The following is a 13,676-nucleotide window of genomic DNA, read 5'->3' as shown; positions in this document are numbered from 1 at the left end:
TTTATGACTGCTTGTCCTTCAGGGATACAGAGAGCCCATAATTGCCTGCCCATCCAATCTAAATCAGACTTCCTTCCTCAGTTCCTCTTCTGGTATCCTGGTGTCATCCTTCATAGTATTTATCACAATGATGAATTCTGTATTCGTGGTAGATTAAATATAGCTGCAAATTCTTTCTTCTTTTATCAGGAAGAGGTGGGATTTATGTGGCCTTTCCTTGAGTCTGAGCAGGCTCCATGACTACTAGATCAATAGAACATGCCAGAAATCATGATGTGAGAGAGTCTAGGTTCAGACTTACTAAATTGGGAGCTTCTGCTTCCTGTTTCTTGGAAGACTTTCTGGAGCTAAGAGCCACTAAACAAAAAACCTATGCTCTTGACACTGTCATGCTGAAAAGTTCCCATGTGGCATTCTGGTTAACTGTCTTAGCAGAGCCCCACCTTCCAGCTATCTCTGGGAAGTCATCTGTCATGATAGTCAACTGATTGGGGCTTCCCAGACTCCACCATATGCTGGTTAAATATTGTTGTGTGACCTCCATCAATACGATGTGGAACAGAACTGTCTAGCTGAACTGTGTCTGAATTCCTGACCCTCAAAACTGTGCGATATAATAAAAGGTTGATGCTTTAAACCAGGGGTCCTCAAACTTTTTAAACAGGGGGCCAGTTCACTGTCCCTCAGACTGTTGGAGGGCTGGACTATAGTTAAAAAAAGAAAAACAACTATGAACAAATTCCTATGCACATTGCACATATCTTATTTTGAATTAAAAAAACAAAACAGGAACAAATACAATATTTAAAATGAAGAACAAGTAAAGTTAAATCAACAAACTTACCAGTATTTCAATGGGAACTATGGGCCTGCTTTTGGCTAATGAGATGGTCAATGTCCAGTTCCATATTTGTCACTGCTAGTCATAACAGTGATGTAAGTGTGCATCAGTTAGTCCTGTGACTGAGAGGAGGAGTTGAGAGACAGAGAGGAGGGGAATCGGAGAGTCCCATGCACATTCCACACATATGCACTATAGACCCAGAATGAGTCAACTGCTAAGCAGGACCGGCAGTGGCCGCAAAAACACCTGGCAGGCCAGATAAATGTCCTTGACGGGCTGCATGTGGCCTGCGGGCCATAGTTTGAGGACCCCTGCTTTAAACCATTGCATTTCAGAATAGTTTGTTATGCAGCAATAGATAAGTGGAACAATATTCACAAATATTGATTTACTTCTTTGTAACTATTTTCTCCTTTAGATTGTGAGCACCGTGAGGACAACAGGGACCATACCTGTCATGTTCATTACTGTGTACTCAGACTCTCAGCCCAGTCTTGGCACACAGTTAGAGCTTAATAAATTAAGTAGTTATTTAAAGAATAAATGAAAGTTCCCATGATGGAAGTTGGGCAGAGTAGTTAGCCTGGAACCTAAGTGTGGATCTTCTGCTTAGACTCCTTGGTTTTCTTAACATACGGATGTATGTTCTGTTATTAAAATTCTTCAGCTTTGTTTGCCTGGGATGCCTTCAGAGGTCAAGGGTGCTGTTTGTTTCAATTCAGAGATAAATATAGGCTTTTTTCTAGACTGTATCACATGCTCAGTTTTCTCAGAGAGGTGATGGCAAAGAATGAGTGTCATCTGAATCTGGAATTAATTAAGAAGCAGTATCTATTTGTCTATCTATTATTTATTTCTGTTTCTCTGTCTATCATAGTTTTGGCTCTGATGCAAAACTTGAAGAAAAATCTTAGGTTTATTGGCATTTGATACTTCACTGTACACAGAGAAAAAAGTATGTTTACAGTGGGCAGAATGGCTTCCTTGACTGGCTTTCATAGCCAAGCTTCTGATTTCTCAGTGTCCACAAATTGTAACCATTAGTCAGGCATTCATTAGAAAGTGGAATGCTGGCACAGAGCACTTTATCTTTTCAATATGCAATTCTGTACCTGCGCCAGCAATTCTGATTATTACTATTATAATCATTATTTTATTTGGTCATAATTTCACCTTCCACACCACAGCATATGGTAAACATTTGGTGACTCTTGAAACATCTTTATTAACTTTTCTAAGATTCTTTCCCATCTCTGAGATGATAGGTCTTTTAGAAAAGGCAACGTGGATATGACTATTGAAATGGTTTGCCGATATCCTTCTGGATGGTTTTAATAATACTATTTTATTTTCTTAAGATCAGCACTTGATAATAAATTAAAAAAAGTGCCATCATGACTTTTCAGCAGGCTCTGTTTTGAATGGGTTGTCTTGTTCGAATGTACATCATGAACACTGCCCTTGGCTGGGAGTTGGGGTATACCAAGGCAACTAGATGATGGACTTAATATTTACTTTCTTGCAATTAAGCCATTTTATGTTAAGGAGACCAGATTCCTAAAAGCCCTCATTTCATTAATACATATGTATATATTTCCTGATGGTGATTTAAAATAATTTGATGGCAGTATAGTCAGAGATAATGCAAAAAGTACTGTCTGGTAATAATTTATTAATGTGATTATTACTATGGAAGATTCAGGGAACAATTCCATTTAGGAGGTCCACTGGGTATAGGTGTGTTAGTAGATGGGGAAAGGGTGCTCCTGTTATCAGCAATCATATTAAAAGCTATGGTGCACCCAGGGAGTCTTAAAATTTCAATCATGGTTGAAAGTATCAAGGAAAGTTGATGTTTCAGTCAAGGTTCATTTGGTTTGAAATGATAACAATGCACTCAGTCTATCCTAGAATGAAGATTAAATTTATTGATATAGGTAATTTAAAAGTCTAGATCATTGGGCATAGTTAGAGCTTAGATCATGTTGCCATGTTGAATCCATTCTAAGGAAGGCTTTTTCTAAATGGTGGTAAAGCTGGCCTTTAGCAACTCAAGGCTTTTTATTCCTTATAACTTACGATTTTAGAGAGCCTGGAGTAGATTCTTTTCTAAAAGCTTCAGCAAAAGTCTTAGAAGTGATTCTCATTGTCCTTATTTAGGTCATTTGATTATCTGCAAACCAATAACCATGGCCAGAAGGAGGGTGTGTCCTAATTATCCAGGTCTGTTCTAGTGCCTACCCTTGGAATTGGGAAATAAAGTTGACCCCAAATGAATCATGTTGATTAAAAATGGTGGCAAGGTGGTGGTTCTTCCCAGGAGACCATCAAGAGCTAGTCCATTATAGTTGCTTATTAATCTTCTGGGATCCTAGAAGCAAAGAGTAGGATGCTTCCTGAACCAAGGGTGGGAGAGCTGAGTGTGGACCCATCTTGCCATTTGCTCACTTAATGGTCATGGTCTGGGTACTTTCTCTCACAGGGTCTCATATTCCTTATTTGTAAGTAAAGAGTTTGAATGAGGTGATTCTGATAATCCTCTCTGGCTCAAAGAGCCTACAATTTTCTTTACTTTAGCTAGAAGGATTGTTGTAAACATCCAGGGAGAAGAACTATGTGATGTGCTGCACAAGCTGGAGGGGTTTCTGATTCTGATGTCTCTGGTGAGATATCATCATCTCAGCAGTCCTGCATGCTGTTAGAAACAGCCCCTGGTCCTCAGTGCTCTGAGAGACACAATTTCAGAGCTCTTCCCCTCACTCCTCCCCACAGCTCAGCAGCAATGCTGGCAAGAGACTTTCTGGCTGTTGTAAGGTCACTGGGATAAATGGGAAGGTTGGCTGATTGCCTGAAAATGAGTTTGGTGTAAAATTGCCTTGCCCAAGAAATGGAAAGAAGAAAAAAGAAAAAAAAGCAAACCCCCTGCTGGGATAGTCAAGGGGAAAGAGAAGAATGAGTGACCTCTTTGGAGAGAACTGCAGCCCTGGAAATCTGACTAATGGCTGGAGAGAGTACGTTATGATAACTCACAGCGGCCACTTGGATTTAATTATAGCAACATTTGCAGACAATAAGTGGGCCTTGAGTGAAGCCAGCCTGATGATATGGCAGTGACAAAAGCTAATCTGAATTTCTGGCCAAAAGGATGGATTGGAAATGACTTGGGAACATTTCCTGTAGGATTTTTTTTTTTTCATTATTACCATGGTCAAATATTTACTATAATTCTTGGGGTAAAGATGGTACTGTTCTAAATTATGGAACGAGAAGTGTACTTGGATTAGGAAATGTGAGTTTACTTCTGGAGTTTCTACTTATTCCCTTGGTCTCATTTTCAAAGTGAGAAGGTCTGTTCTTTGCAGTCTTGAAAATTAGGGCATTTGAGACTAGAGGTTGGCTAAGGTACACTCTATTATTATTTTTAAACATTTTATGCTTTTTTGCTCCTACTGCTTACAGAAGTAAAGGTTAAGATTCTGACTTCTAGGTATTACCAATAAAAAAGACTCAGTAGATGAGGTAGCAGAACATTTAAGAATTCTTAATAATAAGCTGTCAATAGGATCCCAGAAGAAAAAACATGGTCTGAACAGCAAAGTCATATATTTTTCTAATTAATTTTCTATTTATTGAGTATTTATTATATGTCATCACTGTGCTGGGCACTGTATATACAGATTGACACCTTGGGGTAGGTCTTACTAAACTGACTTTAAAGGTGAGGATACAAACATATATATATGTTTCTTCTGGGATCCTATTGAGCCTACACACACCTCACACCCCTAAATAAATCACTAGTCTCAAAATGATTAAATTTAAAGCCTGCAAAAAGCAAAACTCCTCATATTGGAAATGATGAGAAGGAGGCTCTGAAAATAGGGGACAATTCCAGAAGCAAACTCAGGGTTCCTAACTCCAAGTCCAATACGTAATTATAATGGATGGAGCTGGAATTCGGGTCTGTCTGAATCCAAGGGCTGTTCTCAGTACTAAGTTTTGTCTGTGTTGTTTATTTCTTCTATACTTCCTCGCTAGGTGTTCTTAAATACAAGTAGCTTTGGTGTTTCTGGTCCTACATCCATCCTCTAGAAATAGTATCTGTTAGACATCTGGGGTGTTTGAAGTCCCAGCTTTGTAAATGGCGAGGACAAGGCTCATCTGCAGTCATGCAGGTGTGGAAAAGTCTGGGAAGTGTGACAGTAGACAATGTGGAGGGTCGTGAGCACCTTGCAGTCAGCTAGCACTGCAAGAATATTGGTAGGTGATGATGATCACTCTTTATTTCTCCTTTAAGTGAACTACATTTTTCATGAAAATAAGTTGCTTTGATTTGCTCCTATGTGTGATGGAATTGTGCATTCCAAGAAGACGGCCGTAAAAAGATTCTGATTATATCTCATATCTATGTTGTGTTCACAACACTTTATTATTTTCCTTTGGCTGAATCATGATTTTTACACTCTTATGAATGATCTCAGCCATTGCATCAGTTAACTTTCGTTGCTTGCAAACCTTCTGAATATATAGTAGCGTAAAAGAACAAACATATGTTTACATTGTGATTCTGTGGATCAGCGGACTCAGGCTGGACTCAGTGGGTTATTCTTACAGTCTTAGTTTGCTTCAGCCTTGCATCTACTGCAGTCAGCTAGCTGGTTCTGCTTTGGGGTGGGGGTGGGGGGCTGGCTGGCTGTTGGCTAGAGAGATGAGGACAACTGGGCCATATATCTTTCAGCCAGCAGTTTGACCTGGGCTCATTCCTCTGATGGCTGGATAGGATTCCAAGAGAGAGAAGAAAACTATCCAGGTTCTCATGAGTCTCAAAACCCCCTTAACATTACTTGTGCTACATTCTATTTGCTGAAATGAGCCACAAAACCTGCCCATATTCAAACATGGGGAAATAGCTTAGGCCTTTTTTTGGGAGGAGCTACAAAGTAACATTGCAAAGGCACATTCACACAGAGAAGAACTCTGTTGTGTTAATTTTTGTGAACAGTCTACCACAGCCAATTCCTATTGATGTTGAGCTGATGAATGACCATATAGATTGTCACAGTTGCTGTAGAATAATAGCACCCTGCCATAGAAAATAGGGCATCGTCTTCAGTGAATAAATGGAGCTTTGATTGCAGATTTTTGTCCTTCCCCATTTCAGAAGGAATTTGGGGTGGCTTGCAGAGTTACATGTAGCAGGACAAGATAAAAGAGAAAATCGAAGGCCTAGGGAAAATCAAAGTAGAAGAAAATGGTGTAGCCAGGAGCATAGTATAAGAATGCATGTTTAGATTTCCTGTACAGATGCTAGAGGTGGGCTTTACACTTGCATCTTGGCTTCAGCCAAGTACAGGTCAGTTGTGTGAATCATGGTGCCCATAAGAGAGAAGGAGGCTAGTGTCTGAGTCTGATGTTGGATGTGATAGGTCAGGGTTGGTATGAGTATAGCTTAGAGATGGAGCTTTTCTTTGTATCCCATGGGAAAACTTGTGGGGTAGAATTTGGAAAGAGGCTGAATAAGGGTACTCCAAGTCAATGTGTATGTATGAATATATGTGATGATGGCCAATAGTCACATAGGTTACAGGTTTAAATGAATTACAGGTTTAAAAGTTCCTGTTCATCATCTTCTGTTTATTGCTGGTAATGATGGTGTTAGGTATGGTGTTAATATCAGGCAGATATTACGATAATATGACTCTTATTTGACAGAGAAATTCAGAGAGGTCAAATGACTTGTTCAAGGTCAATAGTACAAGATGATATGTCTTCTGACTTCCATGTCACTGTGATATGCAGGAAATACTGGGTGAGATACTTTGGAAGATAGAATTGCCACGGTCTGAAGAAACTATGAAACTATTAAATCTATGAAGATTTAATAATGGTAAAAATAACAATAAAGATATTTTTTCATGCCTTCTTTTTTATGTATATTATTTCTTTTGATCTTTGCACAATCCCTTTGAGCTATTATTCCATTTTACAGATAGTAAACAGAGATTCAAAGGGTATAAATAAGTTGACTATGATATTTCAGATGGTAGTGGCAATGCTGATTTGCATCCCCAGGTCTCTGTTACATAAAATTCTGGAGTCTTTCCACTAATGGATACTGGCTGAGATGCAGGTAATGTGATATTAGTAGGGGGCACTGTGAGATAGTATGTAACAATATGTAAATAGAGCCTTAGGAAATCAGAAGTAGAGGTGAAATTAGGGGAGAATTCGTGAAAGAACACAGAATTAGCTGAAACTCAAAGGACTGGCAAAGATGTGTCTGATAAAGGAAGGCTCTATGAACTGGCCAGGCAGGGGGAATCGTCCAGAGGTGTGTGAGTGAGGCATGTTCAGGGTTATGGTGAACAAAATCAACCTAACTGTATTGGACAATTACTCTTAAAAATGTGTTTAGTGCAAACTTAATGAAGACTTATTGAGTGCTGAAGGTGAAAACAAAGATGAATTAGATCTGAACTGGCCCTCAAAAAATTCAGTAGACAAACATACAAATAACCATAAGGAAAGTGGTGGGAACACACCAGTACTGCGTGACCAAATAGTGAGAGGATTGTCAGGGTGAGAGTCGTGAGCCTGACTCTCCTGGGGATAAAGCCAAAAATGAAAAACATACCAAAGAGGAGAAAAGCCACGAATATGACAATATAAGGATCCTGGAATCCAGGTCACAGATGGAAGGTGGAAACAGTTCTAATGTGATCTTCACCTGGGAGAAGGTGACAAACTGTGGCAGGGAGTTTGAGACCCTGAGCCCTGGCCTGCAAAGGGTGGTTAGAGTTAAAACACAGATTTATAGGACTTTCTTTAAAAAAAGTTCATGAATTCTCCCCTACTAATTTCACCTCTAGGAGAAACACAGTGAATCTTTTGAGGAACTTCTAGACTTTTTTCCTAGCCATGTATAACTGTATTTACCCCTTTCCTTTTATGTGTGATTAGACAGTGGTAGCTCAATCCTTGACCTCATCTCTGAAAATATTTTTAGGAGGTTTAGAAATGGAATCACATGGTTGCTTTAGGGATAATCTTATTACTTAAAATTATTTCTTGGAAAAGTGTGGCAATTTTTGCTCTCACAATATATGAGGACACTCATATCAATGCACCTTTGCCAGTCTTGATTATAATCATTAAAAATAAATTTATTCCCCAGGACCCATAAACCAAGTATAATTATGTATCAGAAAAATCTAGCAGAGAGACCTTTTACAAAATACCTGATCAGTACTCCTCAAAACTGTCAAAGTCCTCAAAGATAAGGAAAACCTGAGAAATTGTCACAGCCAAGAGTTGCCTCAGGAGACACCATGACTACATGTAATGTGGTGTCCTGGATGGGGTCTGAGAACAGGAAAATGACAGTAGGTAAAACTAAGGAAATCTGAATACAGCGTGGATGGATACACTTAATCATACACTTAATTAATGATACACTACTGGTTAATCAATTTAATCAAATTGGGCATACTAATAGAAGATGCTAATAATAGGGAAAACTAGGTATGAGGTAAACCTTCACAATTTCTTTTTGTAAATTCAATGCTGTTTCAAAGTATGTTTATTAAAAATAAAAAAAGAGCACACAGATAAACATGAGTGTTAACCAATGAAATCACTGAAGTGAACAGATAATTATAAATACGTTGTAAAAATTTGTTAAAATTACTAGTTTGTACCTAACAGTATGAGTCACTTTTTTAAAATTAAGTCTTTTGTACATAGATCATAAATACATTTATGCCAATTTCAGTGTGTTGATTATTCGTACAAATTGGAGTGCTTACATCGTATTGATCAGCATAGCTTTCACCTCATTTACCCAATTATAGCATTAGGACATTTGTGTTCTACTCATGATAGAACCAACTTGTATTTGCAATGTGCTCCATAGTTGTGGTCCCCCTACTGTCCCTCCCACTCCTTCCCCATTTCTTTCCCTCCCCTTCCACTTGTGATCTTTAAGGTTTTCTTGAAATAACCACAGATTACATATAAAATTGATGAAGAAAATTATATTGATACATATGATGAATTATTTTGGATTGAAAGTATACTGCTTAAGAGCATAGAGAGAAGAATCAAACTGCCTTGGTTTAAAGCCTGGTTTTATTATTTACCAGATGTATGACTTTGGGTTCATTATTTTATGAATCTGTGCCTTGGCTTTCAGTGTACAAATTGGTGATAAAATATATTTCAATGGGCTGTTCTGAGAACAAAATGTGTTGATATTTGTTATCAACAATAATTAGAATCATGCTGGGTATTTAATGCTATGAGGTGTGTGTTAATACAGAGATAGAAAGAAAAGATAAGTCTGTAATTTACTTACTGAATAAAGATTTACTGAGCACCCTGCATTCCAAGCATTGTGGTAAGTGCTAAGGACTTGGTTGTAGAAAAGAAAGACAATGCCCCTACCTTCAAGGAGATTACTGTATAGTTGGCAGAGATGGACAATAAACAAGTAAGTAAACAAGAAATTATAGATTTCAATAGTGCTAGGAAAGAGATAATAAAGCCAAGTTTATGATAAAAAGAAGTTTATTGTTTTTAATTTATGTTTCTTTGGCTCCTTGTGATAATGAATATGTTTTAATATTTTTGTTAGTGACTTAGTTTCCCTGTTTTGTTAATAGTGTGTGCCTTTTGTCCATGTTTCTCTTGGATGATTATTTTTACATTGATTTGTAAGGCTCTTATTAAAGGTATTAAACTCTATTCTTTGTTTTACATTTGCCTTTTATTTTTGTTTTAGAAATATACATATTCAAGATTTTAACTAGTATGTGGGTAATTTTATCCCATTTCTTAAAACTTCCTCCATTGCTTTTATAAGAAAAGCATTAACATTTTCTTCAATCCCAAAGCAAATATGTATTCAAATGTATTTTTCTTTTGAATATTTCCTGAGCTGATTTTTTTTTTTTAATTTAGCTCTTTTATTCATCTGACTTTTATTTCTGGATAAGGCATAATGTAATTATCAGACAAGTTTTCTAAATATTTTTAATTTCTTAAAAAAATCCTTTCCTATTTATTTATGAGGCTATTATTCGTCCTCCCTAAATTCTTTTATGCACTAGAGTTTTAGTTCTGTGATTTCTATCATATTCTCTGATTTTAAAAATATTACTATATTGTGTGGATTATTGTAGCTCTGTGGTATATTTTATTTTACCATTGGTTTGGCATCACTTTTTTCCTTTTCCAAAATTTTCAGTTACTTCTACCAATTTTTTAGACTATATTACTTTTATTAATATACATATAGTTTTTTTCTTAAAGACAGTACTTTCAGGGACTAAGATGCAGACATGTCTATAACCTTCAGATGTTTACTTGGAGGATTCTTCAACAATGCTTTGATACTGGATTTCCTCATCTAGTTGAAGATTTACACATTCTCCAAAATCCAACTGGTGTTTTTGATTGAGTTCACTAACATTTCTAGTAATGTGGCTAGTATGTCCCCAAGGAAGAGATACACAAATAGGACATGTCACAGGAATTACCTAAAATAGGTGATTATTGTTACAATGATCCAAACGTTGGTTTACCAAATGTCTGGGAAAATCTGATTCTCAACACACGGGATGCCAAGAAAAACTTGTATTATTTTGGTAAGTTTCTGCATTATCAGATGTGGATATTTCACTCTAATTACTGTTCCGTACTGAATCTTGAGTGATCTGAAAGTTCAGATTGGTAGAAGAAACATCGTATTCATTTTTTTTTTTTTTGTCACCCTCAGTAGAGGGCTGTAACATCATAGCTCACAGCAACTTCAAACTCCTGGGCTTAAGTGAGCCTTGTCTCAGCCTCCTGGGTAACTGTGACTACAGGTGCCTGCCACAACACCCGGCTATTTTTTAGAGATGAGGTCTTGCTCTGGCTCAGGCTGATCTCAAGCCTGTGAGCTCAGGCAATCCACCCATCTTGGCCTGCTGTGTCAGGATTACAGGCGTGAGCCACTGCACCCGACCCCATATTCATTCTGATCCTTCTTATAAGATTTGTAATGATGTCTCATGAGATAGAATTTATTATGTTTTGCATAGTGTCTGCAGTTACCAGAAAACATTCAGGCAGTACAAATCTTCTTAGATGTAGGACTTGGCTGCAGAGAACTCCTGTGCCCTTTCCTCCACATCCACGCCAACATCTCTGGTTTTGGGATTTTGTTATGTGGGCTACTCTTACTGGGGTTAGGTGATATCTCAGAGTAGTTTTGATTTGCATTTCTCTGATGATTAAGGATGATGAGCTTTTTTTCATGTGTTTGTAGATCTTGCATCGGTCTTCTTTAGAGAAGTTTCTCTTTAAGTCCCTCACCCACCCTGAAATGGGGTCACGTGTTCTTTTCTTGCTAATACGTTTGAGTTCTCTGTGGATTCTGGTTATTAGACCTTTATCGGAGGTATAACCTGCAAATATTTTCTCCCATGCTGAGGGCTGTCTGCTTGCTTTACTATGTTCTTGGCTGTACAGAAGCTTTTCAGTTTGATCAGGTCCCAGTAGTGTATTTTTGATACTGCTTCAATTGCCTGGGGAGTCCTCCTCATAAAATATTCACCCAGGCCGATTCCTTCAAGAGTTTTCCCTGCACTTTCTTCAAGTATTTTTATAGTTTCATGTCTTAAGTTTAAATCTTTTATCCAGTGAGAGTCTATCTTAGTTAATGGTGAAAGGTGTGGGTCCAGTTTCAATCTTCTACAGGTTGCCAGCCAGTTTACCCAGCACCATTTGTTAAAAAGGGAATCTTTTCCCCACTGAATGTTTTTAATTGGCTTGTCAAAGATCAAATAACGGTAAGTAGCTGGATCCATCTCTTGGTTCTCTATTCTGTTCCAGACATCTACTTCTCTGCTTTTGTGCCAGTATCATGCTGTTTTGTATTTATTTTTCTTTCAAAATTTTTTCTTTTCTAGCCATATTTACAATACTTACTTATCCTGAGTTCTCTGTTTACTGATTTTATGTTAAGCCTGTTTTTACTTTTTAATACTATGAAAGTCTCATTCTTGATTTATTTTGACTTAACTCTTCATCACTTAGAAACTATCTTCAGGTAGTTTTTCTGAGAAGTGCTCCTGCGTCATAATTTTTATAAGTCCTTTTCTGGTTAGAGAATGTCTTCTTGATTTCCATGATTGAATCATTGTTTTAGTAACTGTGACATATTCATCATTATTTATACATACATAAATTATATATACATAAATATGTATAATTATTTATTGTATTTATATATTATTGTGGGAATTGGCTCACATGTTCATGAATGCTGAAATGTCCACCATCTGGTATCTGCAAGCTGGAGAACTAGAAAAGTCAACAGTGTAATTTAGTCTGAATTCAGATGCCCAAGAATCTGGAGCTCCAATGTCCAAGGGTATTGGAAGACAGATGTCCCAGCTCAAAAAAAGAGAGAAAATTCACCCTTTTTTCACTTTTTTGTACCTGGGACCTCATTAGATGGAAGGATGTCTGCCCAAATCAGTGAGGGTGGATCTTCTTTGCCCAGTCCAATGATTCATATGCAAATCCCTTTTGGAAATTCCCTCACAGCCACATCCAGCTATCTGGGTATCCTTTAGCCAAGTCAAGATGACATAAAATTAGCTATCATAATTGCCATGTTTTTCCTTTAAAAAAAAATGTGGAGACTTTGCTTCATTGTTTTTTGGTGTTTAGTTTTAAGGAGTAGTCTTCGACCCTGAGTTTTTAATTACTCAAAAAAAATATATTTTTTATATAAATATATAAAATGTATGTATATATATATATTTTTTTTTTTTGTAGAGACAGAGTCTCACTTTATGGCCCTTGGTAGAGTGCCGTGGCATCACACAGCTCACAGCAACCTCCAACTCCTGGGCTTAAGCGATTCTCTTGCCTCAGCCTCCCGAGTAGCTGGGACTATTTTTACATGTGTGTTTAATAATTGTTCTTTCTTGCTGTTCTTTTTAGTAAGTGTTGACTAGAACTTTTATTTATTTTTATTTTTATTTTTGAGACCAGGTCTCACTTTGTTGTCCTGGATAGAGTGCTGTGGAATCATAGTTCACAGCATCTCAAACTCTCAGGCTCAAGTGATCCTCTTGCTTCAGCCTCCTGACTAGCTGAGACTACAGACACTTGCTACAATGTTCAGCTGTTTTTTCTATTTTTAGTAGATATGGGGGATCTTATTTTTGCTCAGGCCAGTCCTGAACTCTGATCTCAGGCAATCCATCTGCCTTGACCTCCCGGAATGCTAGGATTACAGGTGTGAGATACTGTACCCAACCTGACTATAACTTTTAAATCCTTTCATTTAGTTGATATAATTTTTTCTTTAATGATGAAAAGTTCTCCCTCCTCTTTATTTTTGTTATTTTTCCTATTTTGATTTTGTTCTATTTGTTTTGGATTCTTTACTGTTCTGCTTTTTGCATTACTAGACATTGTTTAGGGTGGGGGTATCTGATTGGCTGAGCCTAGGGTCCATGTCAGTGTTCTGACTGAAATTAAAGTCTGGCAAAGCAAGTTCATTGTCTTTTTAGTACCAGTACTGTGAGATGCCTTTGTGTGTCATCGAGATCAATAAAGAGGATGAAACAGTGAACAGAGAACAGGCATTCAATAAAGTAGGATGCTGTTCTCTTGTGCTGTGTTATTTTTCCTTATGTTTTAGAATATTTTAAAGCTTGATTTAAAAAAATTTTATATGTATTTTTTTTTCTTAGCAAGGAGACAGATAGCCAAAGTTGATGTTTACCAAAAAACAAGGTTGTTAGAAAACTTTGAACCATAGCTCTAATAATGA

General features: G+C 37.3%; 1 pseudogene; it reads right to left on the bottom strand.

The window, feature by feature from the left end:
- Window positions 1-10,203: 10,203 nt before the first annotated feature.
- LOC128596230 (E3 ubiquitin-protein ligase RNF138-like) lies at window positions 10,204-10,949 on the bottom strand (annotated as a pseudogene).
- Between the last annotated feature and the right edge of the window lie 2,727 nt (window positions 10,950-13,676).

Source organism: Nycticebus coucang, chromosome 2, assembly GCF_027406575.1.
Source record: "Nycticebus coucang isolate mNycCou1 chromosome 2, mNycCou1.pri, whole genome shotgun sequence".
Classification (NCBI taxonomy): Eukaryota; Metazoa; Chordata; class Mammalia; order Primates; family Lorisidae; genus Nycticebus; species Nycticebus coucang.
This window is presented reverse-complemented; position numbering and strand designations above follow the sequence as displayed.